This window comes from Misgurnus anguillicaudatus, chromosome 10 (genome assembly GCF_027580225.2).
Source record: "Misgurnus anguillicaudatus chromosome 10, ASM2758022v2, whole genome shotgun sequence".
In the NCBI taxonomy this organism is placed as follows: Eukaryota; Metazoa; Chordata; class Actinopteri; order Cypriniformes; family Cobitidae; genus Misgurnus; species Misgurnus anguillicaudatus.
In genome coordinates this window covers 7,353,780-7,375,918 of record NC_073346.2, presented here as the reverse complement: position 1 = coordinate 7,375,918, position 22,139 = coordinate 7,353,780, and the positions used below count along the sequence as shown (strand labels likewise).

The 22,139-nt window shown below is 49.2% G+C and overlaps 34 non-coding genes across 34 annotated transcripts; 18 read left to right on the top strand and 16 right to left on the bottom strand.

The window, feature by feature from the left end:
- Window positions 1-407: 407 nt before the first annotated feature.
- Window positions 408-490, top strand: trnal-cag (transfer RNA leucine (anticodon CAG)). Its single transcript has one exon. It is a non-coding gene; the product is annotated as a tRNA-Leu (tRNA).
- A 786-nt stretch (window positions 491-1,276) lies between these two features.
- trnar-acg (transfer RNA arginine (anticodon ACG)) lies at window positions 1,277-1,349 on the top strand. Its single transcript has one exon. It is a non-coding gene; the product is annotated as a tRNA-Arg (tRNA).
- A 259-nt stretch (window positions 1,350-1,608) lies between these two features.
- On the bottom strand, window positions 1,609-1,680 carry trnae-cuc (transfer RNA glutamic acid (anticodon CUC)). The gene has a single exon. It is a non-coding gene; the product is annotated as a tRNA-Glu (tRNA).
- A 92-nt stretch (window positions 1,681-1,772) lies between these two features.
- On the bottom strand, window positions 1,773-1,846 carry trnam-cau (transfer RNA methionine (anticodon CAU)). Its single transcript has one exon. It is a non-coding gene; the product is annotated as a tRNA-Met (tRNA).
- Window positions 1,847-2,970: 1,124 nt separating this feature from the next.
- trnal-cag (transfer RNA leucine (anticodon CAG)) lies at window positions 2,971-3,053 on the top strand. Its single transcript has one exon. It is a non-coding gene; the product is annotated as a tRNA-Leu (tRNA).
- Window positions 3,054-3,839: 786 nt separating this feature from the next.
- On the top strand, window positions 3,840-3,912 carry trnar-acg (transfer RNA arginine (anticodon ACG)). The gene has a single exon. It is a non-coding gene; the product is annotated as a tRNA-Arg (tRNA).
- Window positions 3,913-4,180: 268 nt separating this feature from the next.
- On the bottom strand, window positions 4,181-4,252 carry trnae-cuc (transfer RNA glutamic acid (anticodon CUC)). The gene has a single exon. It is a non-coding gene; the product is annotated as a tRNA-Glu (tRNA).
- A 92-nt stretch (window positions 4,253-4,344) lies between these two features.
- trnam-cau (transfer RNA methionine (anticodon CAU)) lies at window positions 4,345-4,418 on the bottom strand. The gene has a single exon. It is a non-coding gene; the product is annotated as a tRNA-Met (tRNA).
- Window positions 4,419-5,542: 1,124 nt separating this feature from the next.
- On the top strand, window positions 5,543-5,625 carry trnal-cag (transfer RNA leucine (anticodon CAG)). The gene has a single exon. It is a non-coding gene; the product is annotated as a tRNA-Leu (tRNA).
- Window positions 5,626-6,411: 786 nt separating this feature from the next.
- trnar-acg (transfer RNA arginine (anticodon ACG)) lies at window positions 6,412-6,484 on the top strand. Its single transcript has one exon. It is a non-coding gene; the product is annotated as a tRNA-Arg (tRNA).
- A 259-nt stretch (window positions 6,485-6,743) lies between these two features.
- On the bottom strand, window positions 6,744-6,815 carry trnae-cuc (transfer RNA glutamic acid (anticodon CUC)). The gene has a single exon. It is a non-coding gene; the product is annotated as a tRNA-Glu (tRNA).
- Window positions 6,816-6,907: 92 nt separating this feature from the next.
- On the bottom strand, window positions 6,908-6,981 carry trnam-cau (transfer RNA methionine (anticodon CAU)). Its single transcript has one exon. It is a non-coding gene; the product is annotated as a tRNA-Met (tRNA).
- Window positions 6,982-8,105: 1,124 nt separating this feature from the next.
- trnal-cag (transfer RNA leucine (anticodon CAG)) lies at window positions 8,106-8,188 on the top strand. The gene has a single exon. It is a non-coding gene; the product is annotated as a tRNA-Leu (tRNA).
- A 786-nt stretch (window positions 8,189-8,974) lies between these two features.
- trnar-acg (transfer RNA arginine (anticodon ACG)) lies at window positions 8,975-9,047 on the top strand. The gene has a single exon. It is a non-coding gene; the product is annotated as a tRNA-Arg (tRNA).
- Window positions 9,048-9,306: 259 nt separating this feature from the next.
- trnae-cuc (transfer RNA glutamic acid (anticodon CUC)) lies at window positions 9,307-9,378 on the bottom strand. The gene has a single exon. It is a non-coding gene; the product is annotated as a tRNA-Glu (tRNA).
- A 92-nt stretch (window positions 9,379-9,470) lies between these two features.
- Window positions 9,471-9,544, bottom strand: trnam-cau (transfer RNA methionine (anticodon CAU)). Its single transcript has one exon. It is a non-coding gene; the product is annotated as a tRNA-Met (tRNA).
- A 1,124-nt stretch (window positions 9,545-10,668) lies between these two features.
- On the top strand, window positions 10,669-10,751 carry trnal-cag (transfer RNA leucine (anticodon CAG)). Its single transcript has one exon. It is a non-coding gene; the product is annotated as a tRNA-Leu (tRNA).
- A 786-nt stretch (window positions 10,752-11,537) lies between these two features.
- trnar-acg (transfer RNA arginine (anticodon ACG)) lies at window positions 11,538-11,610 on the top strand. The gene has a single exon. It is a non-coding gene; the product is annotated as a tRNA-Arg (tRNA).
- A 268-nt stretch (window positions 11,611-11,878) lies between these two features.
- On the bottom strand, window positions 11,879-11,950 carry trnae-cuc (transfer RNA glutamic acid (anticodon CUC)). Its single transcript has one exon. It is a non-coding gene; the product is annotated as a tRNA-Glu (tRNA).
- A 92-nt stretch (window positions 11,951-12,042) lies between these two features.
- On the bottom strand, window positions 12,043-12,116 carry trnam-cau (transfer RNA methionine (anticodon CAU)). The gene has a single exon. It is a non-coding gene; the product is annotated as a tRNA-Met (tRNA).
- A 1,122-nt stretch (window positions 12,117-13,238) lies between these two features.
- On the top strand, window positions 13,239-13,321 carry trnal-uag (transfer RNA leucine (anticodon UAG)). Its single transcript has one exon. It is a non-coding gene; the product is annotated as a tRNA-Leu (tRNA).
- Window positions 13,322-14,107: 786 nt separating this feature from the next.
- trnar-acg (transfer RNA arginine (anticodon ACG)) lies at window positions 14,108-14,180 on the top strand. Its single transcript has one exon. It is a non-coding gene; the product is annotated as a tRNA-Arg (tRNA).
- Window positions 14,181-14,448: 268 nt separating this feature from the next.
- Window positions 14,449-14,520, bottom strand: trnae-cuc (transfer RNA glutamic acid (anticodon CUC)). Its single transcript has one exon. It is a non-coding gene; the product is annotated as a tRNA-Glu (tRNA).
- A 92-nt stretch (window positions 14,521-14,612) lies between these two features.
- On the bottom strand, window positions 14,613-14,686 carry trnam-cau (transfer RNA methionine (anticodon CAU)). The gene has a single exon. It is a non-coding gene; the product is annotated as a tRNA-Met (tRNA).
- Window positions 14,687-15,810: 1,124 nt separating this feature from the next.
- Window positions 15,811-15,893, top strand: trnal-cag (transfer RNA leucine (anticodon CAG)). The gene has a single exon. It is a non-coding gene; the product is annotated as a tRNA-Leu (tRNA).
- A 786-nt stretch (window positions 15,894-16,679) lies between these two features.
- trnar-acg (transfer RNA arginine (anticodon ACG)) lies at window positions 16,680-16,752 on the top strand. The gene has a single exon. It is a non-coding gene; the product is annotated as a tRNA-Arg (tRNA).
- Window positions 16,753-17,011: 259 nt separating this feature from the next.
- Window positions 17,012-17,083, bottom strand: trnae-cuc (transfer RNA glutamic acid (anticodon CUC)). Its single transcript has one exon. It is a non-coding gene; the product is annotated as a tRNA-Glu (tRNA).
- A 92-nt stretch (window positions 17,084-17,175) lies between these two features.
- trnam-cau (transfer RNA methionine (anticodon CAU)) lies at window positions 17,176-17,249 on the bottom strand. The gene has a single exon. It is a non-coding gene; the product is annotated as a tRNA-Met (tRNA).
- A 1,124-nt stretch (window positions 17,250-18,373) lies between these two features.
- Window positions 18,374-18,456, top strand: trnal-cag (transfer RNA leucine (anticodon CAG)). Its single transcript has one exon. It is a non-coding gene; the product is annotated as a tRNA-Leu (tRNA).
- Window positions 18,457-19,242: 786 nt separating this feature from the next.
- On the top strand, window positions 19,243-19,315 carry trnar-acg (transfer RNA arginine (anticodon ACG)). Its single transcript has one exon. It is a non-coding gene; the product is annotated as a tRNA-Arg (tRNA).
- Window positions 19,316-19,583: 268 nt separating this feature from the next.
- On the bottom strand, window positions 19,584-19,655 carry trnae-cuc (transfer RNA glutamic acid (anticodon CUC)). The gene has a single exon. It is a non-coding gene; the product is annotated as a tRNA-Glu (tRNA).
- Window positions 19,656-19,747: 92 nt separating this feature from the next.
- On the bottom strand, window positions 19,748-19,821 carry trnam-cau (transfer RNA methionine (anticodon CAU)). Its single transcript has one exon. It is a non-coding gene; the product is annotated as a tRNA-Met (tRNA).
- A 1,122-nt stretch (window positions 19,822-20,943) lies between these two features.
- On the top strand, window positions 20,944-21,026 carry trnal-uag (transfer RNA leucine (anticodon UAG)). The gene has a single exon. It is a non-coding gene; the product is annotated as a tRNA-Leu (tRNA).
- A 786-nt stretch (window positions 21,027-21,812) lies between these two features.
- trnar-acg (transfer RNA arginine (anticodon ACG)) lies at window positions 21,813-21,885 on the top strand. Its single transcript has one exon. It is a non-coding gene; the product is annotated as a tRNA-Arg (tRNA).
- Window positions 21,886-22,139: the final 254 nt, after the last annotated feature.

Here is a 22,139-nt window from a genome sequence, read left to right as displayed (position 1 = left end):
TTCGCTAAATTGCAATGCCGGCGTCCATCCGCATTTGATCAAGTATTTTCATTGCGCGTTCAAGTAGAACGAGCAGGGTCTGAGAATGGCGATTCCTTTTTGTGACCCTGTTCTAAAACAGTATGATCAAGGGGGAAAGGATCATTGAATGCAAAACCACTTTGACAGCATCTGTTACAGGGCATATGGAGACGGGCTGGGTGTGCTTTTGGCAAATGAAAGGCTTCGGGCACATTGTTCCTCATTTAGAAAAATCCACATTCGTCACTATTTCAAGGCGTTTGTAAAGAAATAAATAAGAATTAAAGATAAGCTGCATGAAGGCAATAAAATCGTGAGTCATTCCAAAAGCTACACCGGCACATTCGCTGAGGAGCGCTATCGACTCGCCCAGGCCAGTTGGGTTGGTCAGGATGGCCGAGCGGTCTAAGGCGCTGCGTTCAGGTCGCAGTCTCCTCTGGAGGCGTGGATTCGAATCCCACTTCTGACATTCTCTTACCTTTGTTGTAGCCACCCGTGCTGTGTATCGCGCTTTCTTCCGAGGGAGCGTCCTTTTCAAAGACGCCAGGAGACAGGCACGCGGGGGATGACCCGGTTTCCCATTTTGGTAGAGATGAAGGTTCAAGGTTCAATTTATTGCAATATAGTGTCAAACACAATTGGAATTCTTTACATCCAGTCACGCATGGATGTAATGTGGCAAACGAAACATTAAGACAGAACAAGATATGACAATACACAGTCATATGGAAGGTGAATGGAAGGTGCTAAGAGTAATAATGATACTTACACTAATACTGAATGATAAAAGTAGGAGTAATAGAAACAATAAAGTGCAAACAGTGCATTCAGTCCTGAAAAGGAATTGGATTGTCATTAAGCAGCCTGGCGGCCGTGGGAAAGAAGCTCAGGCGATGCCGGGATTTTGCAGTTCTCGGGAGCCGAAGCCTTCTACCTGAAAGGATCAGCTGAAACATGGTACAGCCTGGATGAGATGGGTCAGACATAATTTTTCTTGCCCTTCTCACAGCCCTGATGTTGTGAAGGGATTCCAGAGAAGGTAGAGAGGTGTTGATCACTCTCTCTGCCGAGCGGATCACCCGCTGCAGCTTGGCCTTGTCCTTGGCTGCTGCAGCAGGGAACCATGTAATTATTGATTGTGTAATAATGGATTTAATGATGGCAGAGTAAAACCGGATTAATATTTAATAATGAAGTTTGGCAGCTGGCCTCCAGAATCCAGCTGTCTTCTCCAAGCATGACTTCCCAGGTTGTTGGGCCAGTGGCGCAATGGATAACGCGTCTGACTACGGATCAGAAGATTCTAGGTTCGACTCCTGGCTGGCTCGATCCTGTTTTTACTCCTTCCTCCCACAAGTTGGGTGTCTGCTGTCCTGCGTCAACATGCCTCAGTAGAGCAGAGGACGGACACCAGGCTCTGATTGCGGAGCGCAGGACTGCAGGCAGGCAATTTAGCCGTCCAACCTTAGGTCGATGGGCCGGAGGCAGTGAAGCTTTGCCTCTTGGAGGTGCTGCGATCCTTGCCTTCGAAGCCAGCATTGCGCATAACCCGGCCGGTGAAAAAGGCAAGCGCACGTCAAAAGAGCGTTCCCTGACCGGGAATCGAACCCGGGCCGCGGCGGTGAGAGCGCCGAATCCTAGCCACTAGACCACCAGGGAGGACACGCTGGCCTTCAGGCCGTGGACGCGTGGCACACTGTGCGGAAGGAAAACGGGGCTAAAGGCTCAAACTAGTCGACAAAATGGCACCCTGCCCCGTGTGAGGCTCGAACTCACGACCTTCAGATTATGAGACTGACGCGCTGCCTAACTGCGCCAACGAGGCACGCCCAGACCGACGGCTCCTGGGTGGCCCCTTTTGTCTGGTTGCGTGGCATTTTGTGCGCCACCAGCGAGGAAACTCCTACGAGGAGAGCACGACTGGGCTTCTTGCACTCTGGCTACCCACACTGAGGACCTTCTCGTTCTTAATTTGTTACACGTACAGAAACAACTTCAAGGAGACACAGAGGGGCTATGTCATGCCCAGGATTCCTATCGTCTTTTAAATGGTGTCGAGAATGGCACGCCTGCCGTTGCTGGACGATCTTGGCGCACATGCTCTCAGGCTAGATAAAACCCATTATAAATAAACACTTACATTTGACACATTTGACACAGCTGACAGATTAATGGAATAACGTTACATATCCACAATGGAAAGTCCCAGTTGTTCAGTGATCACGTATTTGGCTCGTCTTTAGCCTCATTATCTAGTAGAAAAACTTAAATTGTGCTAAAGTTGAAAGACTGTCCTATGTAAGTTGGTGACGTGTTCCACGTATTAGAGTCTGTTAAAGAAAAAGCTCTGCGGCCATTGCCTGTGGCAGTAAACTGTACTTCGCACTCACCTCTTGAAGAATCTCTTGTTTGCCTTGTGTGCTCGAGACACAATGCCACCGGTTCTTTTAAGGATGTCGCCGCCGTATGGTTAACTGTTGTCTACATTAGAAGGCAACTGCGAACCATAAAAAGGCCCTGAGACGTACAGAGATGGCGCTTTTTCGCTAAATTGCAATGCCGGCGTCCATCCGCATTTGATTAAGTATTTTCGTTGCGCGTTCAAGTAGAACGAGCAGGGTCTGAGAATGGCGATTCCTTTTTGTGACCCTGTTCTAAAACAGTATGATCAAGGGGGAAAGGATCATTGAATGCAAAACCACTTTGACAGCATCCGTTACAGGGCATATGGAGACGGGCTGGGTGTGCTTTTGGCAAATGAAAGGCTTCGGGCACATTGTTCCTCATTTCGAAAAATCCACATTCGTCACTATTTCAAGGCGTTTGTAAAGAAATAAATAAGAATTAAAGATGAGCTGCATGAAGGCAATAAAATCGTGAGTCATTCCAAAAGCTACACCGGCACATTCGCTGAGGAGCGCAATCGACTCGCCCGGGCCAATTGGGTTGGTCAGGATGGCTGAGCGGTCTAAGGCGCTGCGTTCAGGTCGCAGTCTCCTCTGGAGGCGTGGGTTCGAATCCCACTTCTGACATTCTCTTGCCTTTGTTGTAGCCACCCGTGCTGTGCATCGCGCTTTCTTCCGAGGGAGCGTCCTTTTCAAAGACGCCAGGAGACAGGCACGCGGGGGATGACCCGGTTTCCCATTCTGGTAGAGATGAAGGTTCAAGGTTCAATTTATTGCAATATAGTGTCAAACACAATTGGAATTCTTTACATCCAGTCACGCATGGATGTAATGTGGCAAACGAAACATTAAGACAGAACAAGATATGACAATACACAGTCATATGGAAGGTGAATGGAAGGTGCTAAGAGTAATAATGATACTTACACTAATACTGAATGATAAAAGTAGGAGTAATAGAAACAATAAAGTGCAAACAGTGCATTCAGTCCTGAAAAGGAATTGAATTGTCATTAAGCAGCCTGGCGGCCGTGGGAAAGAAGCTCAGGCGATGCCGGGATTTTGCAGTTCTCGGGAGCCGAAGCCTTCTACCTGAAAGGAGCAGCTGAAACATGGTACAGCCTGGATGAGATGGGTCAGACATAATTTTTCTTGCCCTTCTCACAGCCCTGATGTTGTGAAGGGATTCCAGAGAAGGTAGAGAGGTGTTGATCACTCTCTCTGCCGAGCGGATCACCCACTGCAGCTTGGCCTTGTCCTTGGCTGCTGCAGCAGGGAACCATGTAATTATTGATTGTGTAATAATGGATTTAATGATGGCAGAGTAAAACCGGATTAATATTTAATAATGAAGTTTGGCAGCTGGCCTCCAGAATCCAGCTGTCTTCTCCAAGCATGACTTCCCAGGTTGTTGGGCCAGTGGCGCAATGGATAACGCGTCTGACTACGGATCAGAAGATTCTAGGTTCGACTCCTGGCTGGCTCGATCCTGTTTTTACTCCTTCCTCCCACAAGTTGGGTGTCTGCTGTCCTGCGTCAACATGCCTCAGTAGAGCAGAGGACGCACACCAGGCTCTGATTGCTCAGATGGCGGAGCGCAGGACTGCAGGCAGGCAATTTAGCCGTCCAACCTTAGGTCGATGGGCCGGAGGCAGTGAAGCTTTGCCTCTTGGAGGTGCTGCGATCCTTGCCTTCGAAGCCAGCATTGCGCATAACCCGGCCGGTGAAAAAGGCAAGCGCACGTCAAAAGAGCGTTCCCTGACCGGGAATCGAACCCGGGCCGCGGCGGTGAGAGCGCCGAATCCTAGCCACTAGACCACCAGGGAGGACACGCTGGCCTTCAGGCCGTGGACGCGTGGCACACTGTGCGGAAGGAAAACGGGGCTAAAGGCTCAAACTAGTCGACAAAAGGGCACCCTGCCCCGTGTGAGGCTCGAACTCACGACCTTCAGATTATGAGACTGACGCGCTGCCTAACTGCGCCAACGAGGCACGCCCAGACCGACGGCTCCTGGGTGGCCCCTTTTGTCTGGTTGCGTGGCATTTTGTGCGCCACCAGCGAGGAAACTCCTACGAGGAGAGCACGACTGGGCTTCTTGCACTCTGGCTACCCACACTGAGGACCTTCTCGTTCTTAATTTGTTACACGTACAGAAACAACTTCAAGGAGACACAGAGGGGCTATGTCATGCCCAGGATTCCTATCGTCTTTTAAATGGTGTCGAGAATGGCACGCCTGCCGTTGCTGGACGATCTTGGCGCACATGCTCTCAGGCTAGATAAAACCCATTATAAATAAACACTTACATTTGACACATTTGACACAGCTGACAGATTAATGGAATAACGTTACATATCCACAATGGAAAGTCCCAGTTGTTCAGTGATCACGTATTTGGCTCGTCTTTAGCCTCATTATCTAGTAGAAAAACTTAAATTGTGCTAAAGTTGAAAGACTGTCCTATGTAAGTTGGTGACGTGTTCCACGTATTAGAGTCTGTTAAAGAAAAAGCTCTGCGGCCATTGCCTGTGGCAGTAAACTGTACTTCGCACTCACCTCTTGAAGAATCTCTTGTTTGCCTTGTGTGCTCGAGACACAATGCCACCGGTTCTTTTAAGGATGTCGCCGCCGTATGGTTAACTGTTGTCTACATTAGAAGGCAACTGCGAACCATAAAAAGGCCCTGAGACGTACAGAGATGGCGCTTTTTCGCTAAATTGCAATGCCGGCGTCCATCCGCATTTGATCAAGTATTTTCATTGCGCGTTCAAGTAGAACGAGCAGGGTCTGAGAATGGCGATTCCTTTTTGTGACCCTGTTCTAAAACAGTATGATCAAGGGGGAAAGGATCATTGAATGCAAAACCACTTTGACAGCATCCGTTACAGGGCATATGGAGACGGGCTGGGTGTGCTTTTGGCAAATGAAAGGCTTCGGGCACATTGTTCCTCATTTCGAAAAATCCACATTCGTCACTATTTCAAGGCGTTTGTAAAGAAATAAATAAGAATTAAAGATGAGCTGCATGAAGGCAATAAAATCGTGAGTCATTCCAAAAGCTACACCGGCACATTCGCTGAGGAGCGCAATCGACTCGCCCAGGCCAGTTGGGTTGGTCAGGATGGCCGAGCGGTCTAAGGTGCTGCGTTCAGGTCGCAGTCTCCTCTGGAGGCGTGGGTTCGAATCCCACTTCTGACATTCTCTTGCCTTTGTTGTAGCCACCCGTGCTGTGTATCGCGCTTTCTTCCGAGGGAGCGTCCTTTTCAAAGACGCCAGGAGACAGGCACGCGGGGGATGACCCGGTTTCCCATTCTGGTAGAGATGAAGGTTCAAGGTTCAATTTATTGCAATATAGTGTCAAACACAATTGGAATTCTTTACATCCAGTCACGCATGGATGTAATGTGGCAAACGAAACATTAAGACAGAACAAGATATGACAATACACAGTCATATGGAAGGTGAATGGAAGGTGCTAAGAGTAATAATGATACTTACACTAATACTGAATGATAAAAGTAGGAGTAATAGAAACAATAAAGTGCAAACAGTGCATTCAGTCCTGAAAAGGAATTGAATTGTCATTAAGCAGCCTGGCGGCCGTGGGAAAGAAGCTCAGGCGATGCCGGGATTTTGCAGTTCTCGGGAGCCGAAGCCTTCTACCTGAAAGGAGCAGCTGAAACATGGTACAGCCTGGATGAGATGGGTCAGACATAATTTTTCTTGCCCTTCTCACAGCCCTGATGTTGTGAAGGGATTCCAGAGAAGGTAGAGAGGTGTTGATCACTCTCTCTGCCGAGCGGATCACCCGCTGCAGCTTGGCCTTGTCCTTGGCTGCTGCAGCAGGGAACCATGTAATTATTGATTGTGTAATAATGGATTTAATGATGGCAGAGTAAAACCGGATTAATATTTAATAATGAAGTTTGGCAGCTGGCCTCCAGAATCCAGCTGTCTTCTCCAAGCATGACTTCCCAGGTTGTTGGGCCAGTGGCGCAATGGATAACGCGTCTGACTACGGATCAGAAGATTCTAGGTTCGACTCCTGGCTGGCTCGATCCTGTTTTTACTCCTTCCTCCCACAAGTTGGGTGTCTGCTGTCCTGCGTCAACATGCCTCAGTAGAGCAGAGGACGCACACCAGGCTCTGATTGCGGAGCGCAGGACTGCAGGCAGGCAATTTAGCCGTCCAACCTTAGGTCGATGGGCCGGAGGCAGTGAAGCTTTGCCTCTTGGAGGTGCTGCGATCCTTGCCTTCGAAGCCAGCATTGCGCATAACCCGGCCGGTGAAAAAGGCAAGCGCACGTCAAAAGAGCGTTCCCTGACCGGGAATCGAACCCGGGCCGCGGCGGTGAGAGCGCCGAATCCTAGCCACTAGACCACCAGGGAGGACACGCTGGCCTTCAGGCCGTGGACGCGTGGCACACTGTGCGGAAGGAAAACGGGGCTAAAGGCTCAAACTAGTCGACAAAATGGCACCCTGCCCCGTGTGAGGCTCGAACTCACGACTTTCAGATTATGAGACTGACGCGCTGCCTAACTGCGCCAACGAGGCACGCCCAGACCGACGGCTCCTGGGTGGCCCCTTTTGTCTGGTTGCGTGGCATTTTGTGCGCCACCAGCGAGGAAACTCCTACGAGGAGAGCACGACTGGGCTTCTTGCACTATGGCTACCCACACTGAGGACCTTCTCGTTCTTAATTTGTTACACGTACAGAAACAACTTCAAGGAGACACAGAGGGGCTATGTCATGCCCAGGATTCCTATCGTCTTTTAAATGGTGTCGAGAATGGCACGCCTGCCGTTGCTGGACGATCTTGGCGCACATGCTCTCAGGCTAGATAAAACCCATTATAAATAAACACTTACATTTGACACATTTGACACAGCTGACAGATTAATGGAATAACGTTACATATCCACAATGGAAAGTCCCAGTTGTTCAGTGATCACGTATTTGGCTCGTCTTTAGCCTCATTATCTAGTAGAAAAACTTAAATTGTGCTAAAGTTGAAAGACTGTCCTATGTAAGTTGGTGACGTGTTCCACGTATTAGAGTCTGTTAAAGAAAAAGCTCTGCGGCCATTGCCTGTGGCAGTAAACTGTACTTCGCACTCACCTCTTGAAGAATCTCTTGTTTGCCTTGTGTGCTCGAGACACAATGCCACCGGTTCTTTTAAGGATGTCGCCGCCGTATGGTTAACTGTTGTCTACATTAGAAGGCAACTGCGAACCATAAAAAGGCCCTGAGACGTACAGAGATGGCGCTTTTTCGCTAAATTGCAATGCCGGCGTCCATCCGCATTTGATCAAGTATTTTCATTGCGCGTTCAAGTAGAACGAGCAGGGTCTGAGAATGGCGATTCCTTTTTGTGACCCTGTTCTAAAACAGTATGATCAAGGGGGAAAGGATCATTGAATGCAAAACCACTTTGACAGCATCCGTTACAGGGCATATGGAGACGGGCTGGGTGTGCTTTTGGCAAATGAAAGGCTTCGGGCACATTGTTCCTCATTTCGAAAAATCCACATTCGTCACTATTTCAAGGCGTTTGTAAAGAAATAAATAAGAATTAAAGATGAGCTGCATGAAGGCAATAAAATCGTGAGTCATTCCAAAAGCTACACCGGCACATTCGCTGAGGAGCGCAATCGACTCGCCCGGGCCAGTTGGGTTGGTCAGGATGGCCGAGCGGTCTAAGGCGCTGCGTTCAGGTCGCAGTCTCCTCTGGAGGCGTGGGTTCGAATCCCACTTCTGACATTCTCTTGCCTTTGTTGTAGCCACCCGTGCTGTGTATCGCGCTTTCTTCCGAGGGAGCGTCCTTTTCAAAGACGCCAGGAGACAGGCACGCGGGGGATGACCCGGTTTCCCATTCTGGTAGAGATGAAGGTTCAAGGTTCAATTTATTGCAATATAGTGTCAAACACAATTGGAATTCTTTACATCCAGTCACGCATGGATGTAATGTGTCAAACGAAACATTAAGACAGAACAAGATATGACAATACACAGTCATATGGAAGGTGAATGGAAGGTGCTAAGAGTAATAATGATACTTACACTAATACTGAATGATAAAAGTAGGAGTAATAGAAACAATAAAGTGCAAACAGTGCATTCAGTCCTGAAAAGGAATTGAATTGTCATTAAGCAGCCTGGCGGCCGTGGGAAAGAAGCTCAGGCGATGCCGGGATTTTGCAGTTCTCGGGAGCCGAAGCCTTCTACCTGAAAGGAGCAGCTGAAACATGGTACAGCCTGGATGAGATGGGTCAGACATAATTTTTCTTGCCCTTCTCACAGCCCTGATGTTGTGAAGGGATTCCAGAGAAGGTAGAGAGGTGTTGATCACTCTCTCTGCCGAGCGGATCACCCGCTGCAGCTTGGCCTTGTCCTTGGCTGCTGCAGCAGGGAACCATGTAATTATTGATTGTGTAATAATGGATTTAATGATGGCAGAGTAAAACCGGATTAATATTTAATAATGAAGTTTGGCAGCTGGCCTCCAGAATCCAGCTGTCTTCTCCAAGCATGACTTCCCAGGTTGTTGGGCCAGTGGCGCAATGGATAACGCGTCTGACTACGGATCAGAAGATTCTAGGTTCGACTCCTGGCTGGCTCGATCCTGTTTTTACTCCTTCCTCCCACAAGTTGGGTGTCTGCTGTCCTGCGTCAACATGCCTCAGTAGAGCAGAGGACGCACACCAGGCTCTGATTGCGGAGCGCAGGACTGCAGGCAGGCAATTTAGCCGTCCAACCTTAGGTCGATGGGCCGGAGGCAGTGAAGCTTTGCCTCTTGGAGGTGCTGCGATCCTTGCCTTCGAAGCCAGCATTGCGCATAACCCGGCCGGTGAAAAAGGCAAGCGCACGTCAAAAGAGCGTTCCCTGACCGGGAATCGAACCCGGGCCGCGGCGGTGAGAGCGCCGAATCCTAGCCACTAGACCACCAGGGAGGACACGCTGGCCTTCAGGCCGTGGACGCGTGGCACACTGTGCGGAAGGAAAACGGGGCTAAAGGCTCAAACTAGTCGACAAAAGGGCACCCTGCCCCGTGTGAGGCTCGAACTCACGACCTTCAGATTATGAGACTGACGCGCTGCCTAACTGCGCCAACGAGGCACGCCCAGACCGACGGCTCCTGGGTGGCCCCTTGTGTCTGGTTGCGTGGCATTTTGTGCGCCACCAGCGAGGAAACTCCTGCGAGGAGAGCACGACTGGGCTTCTTGCACTCTGGCTACCCACACTGAGGACCTTCTCGTTCTTAATTTGTTACACGTACAGAAACAACTTCAAGGAGACACAGAGGGGCTATGTCATGCCCAGGATTCCTATCGTCTTTTAAATGGTGTCGAGAATGGCACGCCTGCCGTTGCTGGACGATCTTGGCGCACATGCTCTCAGGCTAGATAAAACCCATTATAAATAAACACTTACATTTGACACATTTGACACAGCTGACAGATTAATGGAATAACGTTACATATCCACAATGCAAAGTCCCAGTTGTTCAGTGATCACGTGTTTGGCTCGTCTTTAGCCTCATTATCTAGTAGAAAAACTTAAATTGTGCTAAAGTTGAAAGACTGTCCTATGTAAGTTGGTGACGTGTTCCACGTATTAGAGTCTGTTAAAGAAAAAGCTCTGCGGCCATTGCCTGTGGCAGTAAACTGTACTTCGCACTCACCTCTTGAAGAATCTCTTGTTTGCCTTGTGTGCTCGAGACACAATGCCACCGGTTCTTTTAAGGATGTCGCCGCCGTATGGTTAACTGTTGTCTACATTAGAAGGCAACTGCGAACCATAAAAAGGCCCTGAGACGTACAGAGATGGCGCTTTTTCCCTAAATTGCAATGCCGGCGTCCATCCGCATTTGATCAAGTATTTTCATTGCGCGTTCAAGTAGAACGAGCAGGGTCTGAGAATGGCGATTCCTTTTTGTGACCCTGTTCTAAAACAGTATGATCAAGGGGGAAAGGATCATTGAATGCAAAACCACTTTGACAGCATCCGTTACAGGGCATATGGAGACGGGCTGGGTGTGCTTTTGGCAAATGAAAGGCTTCGGGCACATTGTTCCTCATTTAGAAAAATCCACATTCGTCACTATTTCAAGGCGTTTGTAAAGAAATAAATAAGAATTAAAGATAAGCTGCATGAAGGCAATAAAATCGTGAGTCATTCCAAAAGCTACACCGGCACATTCGCTGAGGAGCGCTATCGACTCGCCCAGGCCAGTTGGGGTGGTCAGGATGGCCGAGCGGTCTAAGGCGCTGCGTTCAGGTCGCAGTCTCCTCTGGAGGCGTGGGTTCGAATCCCACTTCTGACATTCTCTTACCTTTGTTGTAGCCACCCGTGCTGTGTATCGCGCTTTCTTCCGAGGGAGCGTCCTTTTCAAAGACGCCAGGAGACAGGCACGCGGGGGATGACCCGGTTTCCCATTTTGGTAGAGATGAAGGTTCAAGGTTCAATTTATTGCAATATAGTGTCAAACACAATTGGAATTCTTTACATCCAGTCACGCATGGATGTAATGTGGCAAACGAAACATTAAGACAGAACAAGATATGAAAATACACAGTCATATGGAAGGTGAATGGAAGGTGCTAAGAGTAATAATGATACTTACACTAATACTGAATGATAAAAGTAGGAGTAATAGAAACAATAAAGTGCAAACAGTGCATTCAGTCCTGAAAAGGAATTGGATTGTCATTAAGCAGCCTGGCGGCCGTGGGAAAGAAGCTCAGGCGATGCCGGGATTTTGCAGTTCTCGGGAGCCGAAGCCTTCTACCTGAAAGGAGCAGCTGAAACATGGTACAGCCTGGATGAGATGGGTCAGACATAATTTTTCTTGCCCTTCTCACAGCCCTGATGTTGTGAAGGGATTCCAGAGAAGGTAGAGAGGTGTTGATCACTCTCTCTGCCGAGCGGATCACCCGCTGCAGCTTGGCCTTGTCCTTGGCTGCTGCAGCAGGGAACCATGTAATTATTGATTGTGTAATAATGGATTTAATGATGGCAGAGTAAAACCGGATTAATATTTAATAATGAAGTTTGGCAGCTGGCCTCCAGAATCCAGCTGTCTTCTCCAAGCATGACTTCCCAGGTTGTTGGGCCAGTGGCGCAATGGATAACGCGTCTGACTACGGATCAGAAGATTCTAGGTTCGACTCCTGGCTGGCTCGATCCTGTTTTTACTCCTTCCTCCCACAAGTTGGGTGTCTGCTGTCCTGCGTCAACATGCCTCAGTAGAGCAGAGGACGCACACCAGGCTCTGATTGCTCAGATGGCGGAGCGCAGGACTGCAGGCAGGCAATTTAGCCGTCCAATCTTAGGTCGATGGGCCGGAGGCAGTGAAGCTTTGCCTCTTGGAGGTGCTGCGATCCTTGCCTTCGAAGCCAGCATTGCGCATAACCCGGCCGGTGAAAAAGGCAAGCGCACGTCAAAAGAGCGTTCCCTGACCGGGAATCGAACCCGGGCCGCGGCGGTGAGAGCGCCGAATCCTAGCCACTAGACCACCAGGGAGGACACGCTGGCCTTCAGGCCGTGGACGCGTGGCACACTGTGCGGAAGGAAAACGGGGCTAAAGGCTCAAACTAGTCGACAAACGGGCACCCTGCCCCGTGTGAGGCTCGAACTCACGACCTTCAGATTATGAGACTGACACGCTGCCTAACTGCGCCAACGAGGCACGCCCAGACCGACGGCTCCTGGGTGGCCCCTTGTGTCTGGTTGCGTGGCATTTTGTGCGCCACCAGCGAGGAAACTCCTGCGAGGAGAGCACGACTGGGCTTCTTGCACTCTGGCTACCCACACTGAGGACCTTCTCGTTCTTAATTTGTTACACGTACAGAAACAACTTTAAGGAGACACAGAGGGGCTATGTCATGCCCAGGATTCCTATCGTCTTTTAAATGGTGTCGAGAATGGCACGCCTGCCGTTGCTGGACGATCTTGGCGCACATGCTCTCAGGCTAGATAAAACCCATTATAAATAAACACTTACATTTGACACATTTGACACAGCTGACATATTAATGGAATAACGTTACATATCCACAATGCAAAGTCCCAGTTGTTCAGTGATCACGTGTTTGGCTCGTCTTTAGCCTCATTATCTAGTAGAAAAACTTAAATTGTGCTAAAGTTGAAAGACTGTCCTATGTAAGTTGGTGACGTGTTCCACGTATTAGAGTCTGATAAAGAAAAAGCTTTGCGGCCATTGCCTGTGGCAGTAAACTGTACTTCGCACTCACCTCTTGAAGAATCTCTTGTTTGCCTTGTGTGCTCGAGACACAATGCTACCGGTTCTTTTAAGGATGTCGCCGCCGTATGGTTAACTGTTGTCTACATTAGAAGGCAACTGCGAACCATAAAAAGGCCCTGAGACGTACAGAGATGGCGCTTTTTCGCTAAATTGCAATGCCGGCGTCCATCCGCATTTGATCAAGTATTTTCATTGCGCGTTCAAGTAGAACGAGCAGGGTCTGAGAATGGCGATTCCTTTTTGTGACCCTGTTCTAAAACAGTATGATCAAGGGGGAAAGGATCATTGAATGCAAAACCACTTTGACAGCATCCGTTACAGGGCATATGGAGACGGGCTGGGTGTGCTTTTGGCAAATGAAAGGCTTCGGGCACATTGTTCCTCATTTCGAAAAATCCACATTCGTCACTATTTCAAGGCGTTTGTAAAGAAATAAATAAGAATTAAAGATGAGCTGCATGAAGGCAATAAAATCGTGAGTCATTCCAAAAGCTACACCGGCACATTCGCTGAGGAGCGCAATCGACTCGCCCGGACCATGGGTTGGTCAGGATGGCCGAGCGGTCTAAGGCGCTGCGTTTAGGTCGCAGTCTCCTCTGGAGGCGTGTGTTCGAATCCCACTTCTGACATTCTCTTGCCTTTGTTGTAGCCACCCGTGCTGTGTATCGCGCTTTCTTCCGAGGGAGCGTCCTTTTCAAAGACGCCAGGAGACAGGCACGCGGGGGATGACCCGGTTTCCCATTCTGGTAGAGATGAAGGTTCAAGGTTCAATTTATTGCAATATAGTGTCAAACACAATTGGAATTCTTTACATCCAGTCACGCATGGATGTAATGTGGCAAACGAAACATTAAGACAGAACAAGATATGACAATACACAGTCATATGAAAGGTGAATGGAAGGTGCTAAGAGTAATAATGATACTTACACTAATACTGAATGATAAAAGTAGGAGTAATAGAAACAATAAAGTGCAAACAGTGCATTCAGTCCTGAAAAGGAATTGAATTGTCATTAAGCAGCCTGGCGGCCGTGGGAAAGAAGCTCAGGCGATGCCGGGATTTTGCAGTTCTCGGGAGCCGAAGCCTTCTACCTGAAAGGAGCAGCTGAAACATGGTACAGCCTGGATGAGATGGGTCAGACATAATTTTTCTTGCCCTTCTCACAGCCCTGATGTTGTGAAGGGATTCCAGAGAAGGTAGAGAGGTGTTGATCACTCTCTCTGCCGAGCGGATCACCCGCTGCAGCTTGGCCTTGTCCTTGGCTGCTGCAGCAGGGAACCATGTAATTATTGATTGTGTAATAATGGATTTAATGATGGCAGAGTAAAACCGGATTAATATTTAATAATGAAGTTTGGCAGCTGGCCTCCAGAATCCAGCTGTCTTCTCCAAGCATGACTTCCCAGAGTGTTGGGCCAGTGGCGCAATGGATAACGCGTCTGACTACGGATCAGAAGATTCTAGGTTCGACTCCTGGCTGGCTCGATCCTGTTTTTACTCCTTCCTCCCACAAGTTGGGTGTCTGCTGTCCTGCGTCAACATGCCTCAGTAGAGCAGAGGACGCACACCAGGCTCTGATTGCTCAGATGGCGGAGCGCAGGACTGCAGGCAGGCAATTTAGCCGTCCAACCTTAGGTAGATGGGCCGGAGGCAGTGAAGCTTTGCCTCTTGGAGGTGCTGCGATCCTTGCCTTCGAAGCCAGCATTGCGCATAACCCGGCCGGTGAAAAAGGCAAGCGCACGTCAAAAGAGCGTTCCCTGACCGGGAATCGAACCCGGGCCGCGGCGGTGAGAGCGCCGAATCCTAGCCACTAGACCACCAGGGAGGACACGCTGGCCTTCAGGCCGTGGACGCGTGGCACACTGTGCGGAAGGAAAACGGGGCTAAAGGCTCAAACTAGTCGACAAAAGGGCACCCTGCCCCGTGTGAGGCTCGAACTCACGACCTTCAGATTATGAGACTGACGCGCTGCCTAACTGCGCCAACGAGGCACGCCCAGACCGACGGCTCCTGGGTGGCCCCTTGTGTCTGGTTGCGTGGCATTTTGTGCGCCACCAGCGAGGAAACTCCTGCGAGGAGAGCACGACTGGGCTTCTTGCACTCTGGCTACCCACACTGAGGACCTTCTCGTTCTTAATTTGTTACACGTACAGAAACAACTTCAAGGAGACACAGAGGGGCTATGTCATGCCCAGGATTCCTATCGTCTTTTAAATGGTGTCGAGAATGGCACGCCTGCCGTTGCTGGACGATCTTGGCGCACATGCTCTCAGGCTAGATAAAACCCATTATAAATAAACACTTACATTTGACACATTTGACACAGCTGACAGATTAATGGAATAACGTTACATATCCACAATGCAAAGTCCCAGTTGTTCAGTGATCACGTGTTTGGCTCGTCTTTAGCCTCATTATCTAGTAGAAAAACTTAAATTGTGCTAAAGTTGAAAGACTGTCCTATGTAAGTTGGTGACGTGTTCCACGTATTAGAGTCTGTTAAAGAAAAAGCTCTGCGGCCATTGCCTGTGGCAGTAAACTGTACTTCGCACTCACCTCTTGAAGAATCTCTTGTTTGCCTTGTGTGCTCGAGACACAATGCCACCGGTTCTTTTAAGGATGTCGCCGCCGTATGGTTAACTGTTGTCTACATTAGAAGGCAACTGCGAACCATAAAAAGGCCCTGAGACGTACAGAGATGGCGCTTTTTCGCTAAATTGCAATGCCGGCGTCCATCCGCATTTGATCAAGTATTTTCATTGCGCGTTCAAGTAGAACGAGCAGGGTCTGAGAATGGCGATTCCTTTTTGTGACCCTGTTCTAAAACAGTATGATCAAGGGGGAAAGGATCATTGAATGCAAAACCACTTTGACAGCATCTGTTACAGGGCATATGGAGACGGGCTGGGTGTGCTTTTGGCAAATGAAAGGCTTCGGGCACATTGTTCCTCATTTAGAAAAATCCACATTCGTCACTATTTCAAGGCGTTTGTAAAGAAATAAATAAGAATTAAAGATAAGCTGCATGAAGGCAATAAAATCGTGAGTCATTCCAAAAGCTACACCGGCACATTCGCTGAGGAGCGCTATCGACTCGCCCAGGCCAGTTGGGTTGGTCAGGATGGCCGAGCGGTCTAAGGCGCTGCGTTCAGGTCGCAGTCTCCTCTGGAGGCGTGTGTTCGAATCCCACTTCTGACATTCTCTTACCTTTGTTGTAGCCACCCGTGCTGTGTATCGCGCTTTCTTCCGAGGGAGCGTCCTTTTCAAAGACGCCAGGAGACAGGCACGCGGGGGATGACCCGGTTTCCCATTTTGGTAGAGATGAAGGTTCAAGGTTCAATTTATTGCAATATAGTGTCAAACACAATTGGAATTCTTTACATCCAGTCACGCATGGATGTAATGTGGCAAACGAAACATTAAGACAGAACAAGATATGACAATACACAGTCATATGGAAGGTGAATGGAAGGTGCTAAGAGTAATAATGATACTTACACTAATACTGAATGATAAAAGTAGGAGTAATAGAAACAATAAAGTGCAAACAGTGCATTCAGTCCTGAAAAGGAATTGGATTGTCATTAAGCAGCCTGGCGGCCGTGGGAAAGAAGCTCAGGCGATGCCGGGATTTTGCAGTTCTCGGGAGCCGAAGCCTTCTACCTGAAAGGAGCAGCTGAAACATGGTACAGCCTGGATGAGATGGGTCAGGCATAATTTTTCTTGCCCTTCTCACAGCCCTGATGTTGTGAAGGGATTCCAGAGAAGGTAGAGAGGTGTTGATCACTCTCTCTGCCGAGCGGATCACCCGCTGCAGCTTGGCCTTGTCCTTGGCTGCTGCAGCAGGGAACCATGTAATTATTGATTGTGTAATAATGGATTTAATGATGGCAGAGTAAAACCGGATTAATATTTAATAATGAAGTTTGGCAGCTGGCCTCCAGAATCCAGCTGTCTTCTCCAAGCATGACTTCCCAGGTTGTTGGGCCAGTGGCGCAATGGATAACGCGTCTGACTACGGATCAGAAGATTCTAGGTTCGACTCCTGGCTGGCTCGATCCTGTTTTTACTCCTTCCTCCCACAAGTTGGGTGTCTGCTGTCCTGCGTCAACATGCCTCAGTAGAGCAGAGGACGGACACCAGGCTCTGATTGCGGAGCGCAGGACTGCAGGCAGGCAATTTAGCCGTCCAACCTTAGGTCGATGGGCCGGAGGCAGTGAAGCTTTGCCTCTTGGAGGTGCTGCGATCCTTGCCTTCGAAGCCAGCATTGCGCATAACCCGGCCGGTGAAAAAGGCAAGCGCACGTCAAAAGAGCGTTCCCTGACCGGGAATCGAACCCGGGCCGCGGCGGTGAGAGCGCCGAATCCTAGCCACTAGACCACCAGGGAGGACACGCTGGCCTTCAGGCCGTGGACGCGTGGCACACTGTGCGGAAGGAAAACGGGGCTAAAGGCTCAAACTAGTCGACAAAAGGGCACCCTGCCCCGTGTGAGGCTCAAACTCACGACCTTCAGATTATGAGACTGACGCGCTGCCTAACTGCGCCAACGAGGCACGCCCAGACCGACGGCTCCTGGGTGGCCCCTTTTGTCTGGTTGCGTGGCATTTTGTGCGCCACCAGCGAGGAAACTCCTACGAGGAGAGCACGACTGGGCTTCTTGCACTCTGGCTACCCACACTGAGGACCTTCTCGTTCTTAATTTGTTACACGTACAGAAACAACTTCAAGGAGACACAGAGGGGCTATGTCATGCCCAGGATTCCTATCGTCTTTTAAATGGTGTCGAGAATGGCACGCCTGCCGTTGCTGGACGATCTTGGCGCACATGCTCTCAGGCTAGATAAAACCCATTATAAATAAACACTTACATTTGACACATTTGACACAGCTGACAGATTAATGGAATAACGTTACATATCCACAATGGAAAGTCCCAGTTGTTCAGTGATCACGTATTTGGCTCGTCTTTAGCCTCATTATCTAGTAGAAAAACTTAAATTGTGCTAAAGTTGAAAGACTGTCCTATGTAAGTTGGTGACGTGTTCCACGTATTAGAGTCTGTTAAAGAAAAAGCTCTGCGGCCATTGCCTGTGGCAGTAAACTGTACTTCGCACTCACCTCTTGAAGAATCTCTTGTTTGCCTTGTGTGCTCGAGACACAATGCCACCGGTTCTTTTAAGGATGTCGCCGCCGTATGGTTAACTGTTGTCTACATTAGAAGGCAACTGCGAACCATAAAAAGGCCCTGAGACGTACAGAGATGGCGCTTTTTCGCTAAATTGCAATGCCGGCGTCCATCCGCATTTGATTAAGTATTTTCGTTGCGCGTTCAAGTAGAACGAGCAGGGTCTGAGAATGGCGATTCCTTTTTGTGACCCTGTTCTATAACAGTATGATCAAGGGGGAAAGGATCATTGAATGCAAAACCACTTTGACAGCATCCGTTACAGGGCATATGGAGACGGGCTGGGTGTGCTTTTGGCAAATGAAAGGCTTCGGGCACATTGTTCCTCATTTCGAAAAATCCACATTCGTCACTATTTCAAGGCGTTTGTAAAGAAATAAATAAGAATTAAAGATGAGCTGCATGAAGGCAATAAAATCGTGAGTCATTCCAAAAGCTACACCGGCACATTCGCTGAGGAGCGCAATCGACTCGCCCGGGCCAATTGGGTTGGTCAGGATGGCCGAGCGGTCTAAGGCGCTGCGTTCAGGTCGCAGTCTCCTCTGGAGGCGTGGGTTCGAATCCCACTTCTGACATTCTCTTGCCTTTGTTGTAGCCACCCGTGCTGTGCATCGCGCTTTCTTCCGAGGGAGCGTCCTTTTCAAAGACGCCAGGAGACAGGCACGCGGGGGATGACCCGGTTTCCCATTCTGGTAGAGATGAAGGTTCAAGGTTCAATTTATTGCAATATAGTGTCAAACACAATTGGAATTCTTTACATCCAGTCACGCATGGATGTAATGTGGCAAACGAAACATTAAGACAGAACAAGATATGACAATACACAGTCATATGGAAGGTGAATGGAAGGTGCTAAGAGTAATAATGATACTTACACTAATACTGAATGATAAAAGTAGGAGTAATAGAAACAATAAAGTGCAAACAGTGCATTCAGTCCTGAAAAGGAATTGAATTGTCATTAAGCAGCCTGGCGGCCGTGGGAAAGAAGCTCAGGCGATGACGGGATTTTGCAGTTCTCGGGAGCCGAAGCCTTCTACCTGAAAGGAGCAGCTGAAACATGGTACAGCCTGGATGAGATGGGTCAGACATAATTTTTCTTGCCCTTCTCACAGCCCTGATGTTGTGAAGGGATTCCAGAGAAGGTAGAGAGGTGTTGATCACTCTCTCTGCCGAGCGGATCACCCGCTGCAGCTTGGCCTTGTCCTTGGCTGCTGCAGCAGGGAACCATGTAATTATTGATTTTGTAATAATGGATTTAATGATGGCAGAGTAAAACCGGATTAATATTTAATAATGAAGTTTGGCAGCTGGCCTCCAGAATCCAGCTGTCTTCTCCAAGCATGACTTCCCAGGTTGTTGGGCCAGTGGCGCAATGGATAACGCGTCTGACTACGGATCAGAAGATTCTAGGTTCGACTCCTGGCTGGCTCGATCCTGTTTTTACTCCTTCCTCCCACAAGTTGGGTGTCTGCTGTCCTGCGTCAACATGCCTCAGTAGAGCAGAGGACGCACACCAGGCTCTGATTGCTCAGATGGCGGAGCGCAGGACTGCAGGCAGGCAATTTAGCCGTCCAATCTTAGGTCGATGGGCCGGAGGCAGTGAAGCTTTGCCTCTTGGAGGTGCTGCGATCCTTGCCTTCGAAGCCAGCATTGCGCATAACCCGGCCGGTGAAAAAGGCAAGCGCACGTCAAAAGAGCGTTCCCTGACCGGGAATCGAACCCGGGCCGCGGCGGTGAGAGCGCCGAATCCTAGCCACTAGACCACCAGGGAGGACACGCTGGCCTTCAGGCCGTGGACGCGTGGCACACTGTGCGGAAGGAAAACGGGGCTAAAGGCTCAAACTAGTCGACAAACGGGCACCCTGCCCCGTGTGAGGCTCGAACTCACGACCTTCAGATTATGAGACTGACACGCTGCCTAACTGCGCCAACGAGGCACGCCCAGACCGACGGCTCCTGGGTGGCCCCTTGTGTCTGGTTGCGTGGCATTTTGTGCGCCACCAGCGAGGAAACTCCTGCGAGGAGAGCACGACTGGGCTTCTTGCACTCTGGCTACCCACACTGAGGACCTTCTCGTTCTTAATTTGTTACACGTACAGAAACAACTTTAAGGAGACACAGAGGGGCTATGTCATGCCCAGGATTCCTATCGTCTTTTAAATGGTGTCGAGAATGGCACGCCTGCCGTTGCTGGACGATCTTGGCGCACATGCTCTCAGGCTAGATAAAACCCATTATAAATAAACACTTACATTTGACACATTTGACACAGCTGACATATTAATGGAATAACGTTACATATCCACAATGCAAAGTCCCAGTTGTTCAGTGATCACGTGTTTGGCTCGTCTTTAGCCTCATTATCTAGTAGAAAAACTTAAATTGTGCTAAAGTTGAAAGACTGTCCTATGTAAGTTGGTGACGTGTTCCACGTATTAGAGTCTGATAAAGAAAAAGCTTTGCGGCCATTGCCTGTGGCAGTAAACTGTACTTCGCACTCACCTCTTGAAGAATCTCTTGTTTGCCTTGTGTGCTCGAGACACAATGCTACCGGTTCTTTTAAGGATGTCGCCGCCGTATGGTTAACTGTTGTCTACATTAGAAGGCAACTGCGAACCATAAAAAGGCCCTGAGACGTACAGAGATGGCGCTTTTTCGCTAAATTGCAATGCCGGCGTCCATCCGCATTTGATCAAGTATTTTCATTGCGCGTTCAAGTAGAACGAGCAGGGTCTGAGAATGGCGATTCCTTTTTGTGACCCTGTTCTAAAACAGTATGATCAAGGGGGAAAGGATCATTGAATGCAAAACCACTTTGACAGCATCCGTTACAGGGCATATGGAGACGGGCTGGGTGTGCTTTTGGCAAATGAAAGGCTTCGGGCACATTGTTCCTCATTTCGAAAAATCCACATTCGTCACTATTTCAAGGCGTTTGTAAAGAAATAAATAAGAATTAAAGATGAGCTGCATGAAGGCAATAAAATCGTGAGTCATTCCAAAAGCTACACCGGCACATTCGCTGAGGAGCGCAATCGACTCGCCCGGACCATGGGTTGGTCAGGATGGCCGAGCGGTCTAAGGCGCTGCGTTTAGGTCGCAGTCTCCTCTGGAGGCGTGTGTTCGAATCCCACTTCTGACATTCTCTTGCCTTTGTTGTAGCCACCCGTGCTGTGTATCGCGCTTTCTTCCGAGGGAGCGTCCTTTTCAAAGACGCCAGGAGACAGGCACGCGGGGGATGACCCGGTTTCCCATTCTGGTAGAGATGAAGGTTCAAGGTTCAATTTATTGCAATATAGTGTCAAACACAATTGGAATTCTTTACATCCAGTCACGCATGGATGTAATGTGGCAAACGAAACATTAAGACAGAACAAGATATGACAATACACAGTCATATGAAAGGTGAATGGAAGGTGCTAAGAGTAATAATGATACTTACACTAATACTGAATGATAAAAGTAGGAGTAATAGAAACAATAAAGTGCAAACAGTGCATTCAGTCCTGAAAAGGAATTGAATTGTCATTAAGCAGCCTGGCGGCCGTGGGAAAGAAGCTCAGGCGATGCCGGGATTTTGCAGTTCTCGGGAGCCGAAGCCTTCTACCTGAAAGGAGCAGCTGAAACATGGTACAGCCTGGATGAGATGGGTCAGACATAATTTTTCTTGCCCTTCTCACAGCCCTGATGTTGTGAAGGGATTCCAGAGAAGGTAGAGAGGTGTTGATCACTCTCTCTGCCGAGCGGATCACCCGCTGCAGCTTGGCCTTGTCCTTGGCTGCTGCAGCAGGGAACCATGTAATTATTGATTGTGTAATAATGGATTTAATGATGGCAGAGTAAAACCGGATTAATATTTAATAATGAAGTTTGGCAGCTGGCCTCCAGAATCCAGCTGTCTTCTCCAAGCATGACTTCCCAGAGTGTTGGGCCAGTGGCGCAATGGATAACGCGTCTGACTACGGATCAGAAGATTCTAGGTTCGACTCCTGGCTGGCTCGATCCTGTTTTTACTCCTTCCTCCCACAAGTTGGGTGTCTGCTGTCCTGCGTCAACATGCCTCAGTAGAGCAGAGGACGCACACCAGGCTCTGATTGCTCAGATGGCGGAGCGCAGGACTGCAGGCAGGCAATTTAGCCGTCCAACCTTAGGTAGATGGGCCGGAGGCAGTGAAGCTTTGCCTCTTGGAGGTGCTGCGATCCTTGCCTTCGAAGCCAGCATTGCGCATAACCCGGCCGGTGAAAAAGGCAAGCGC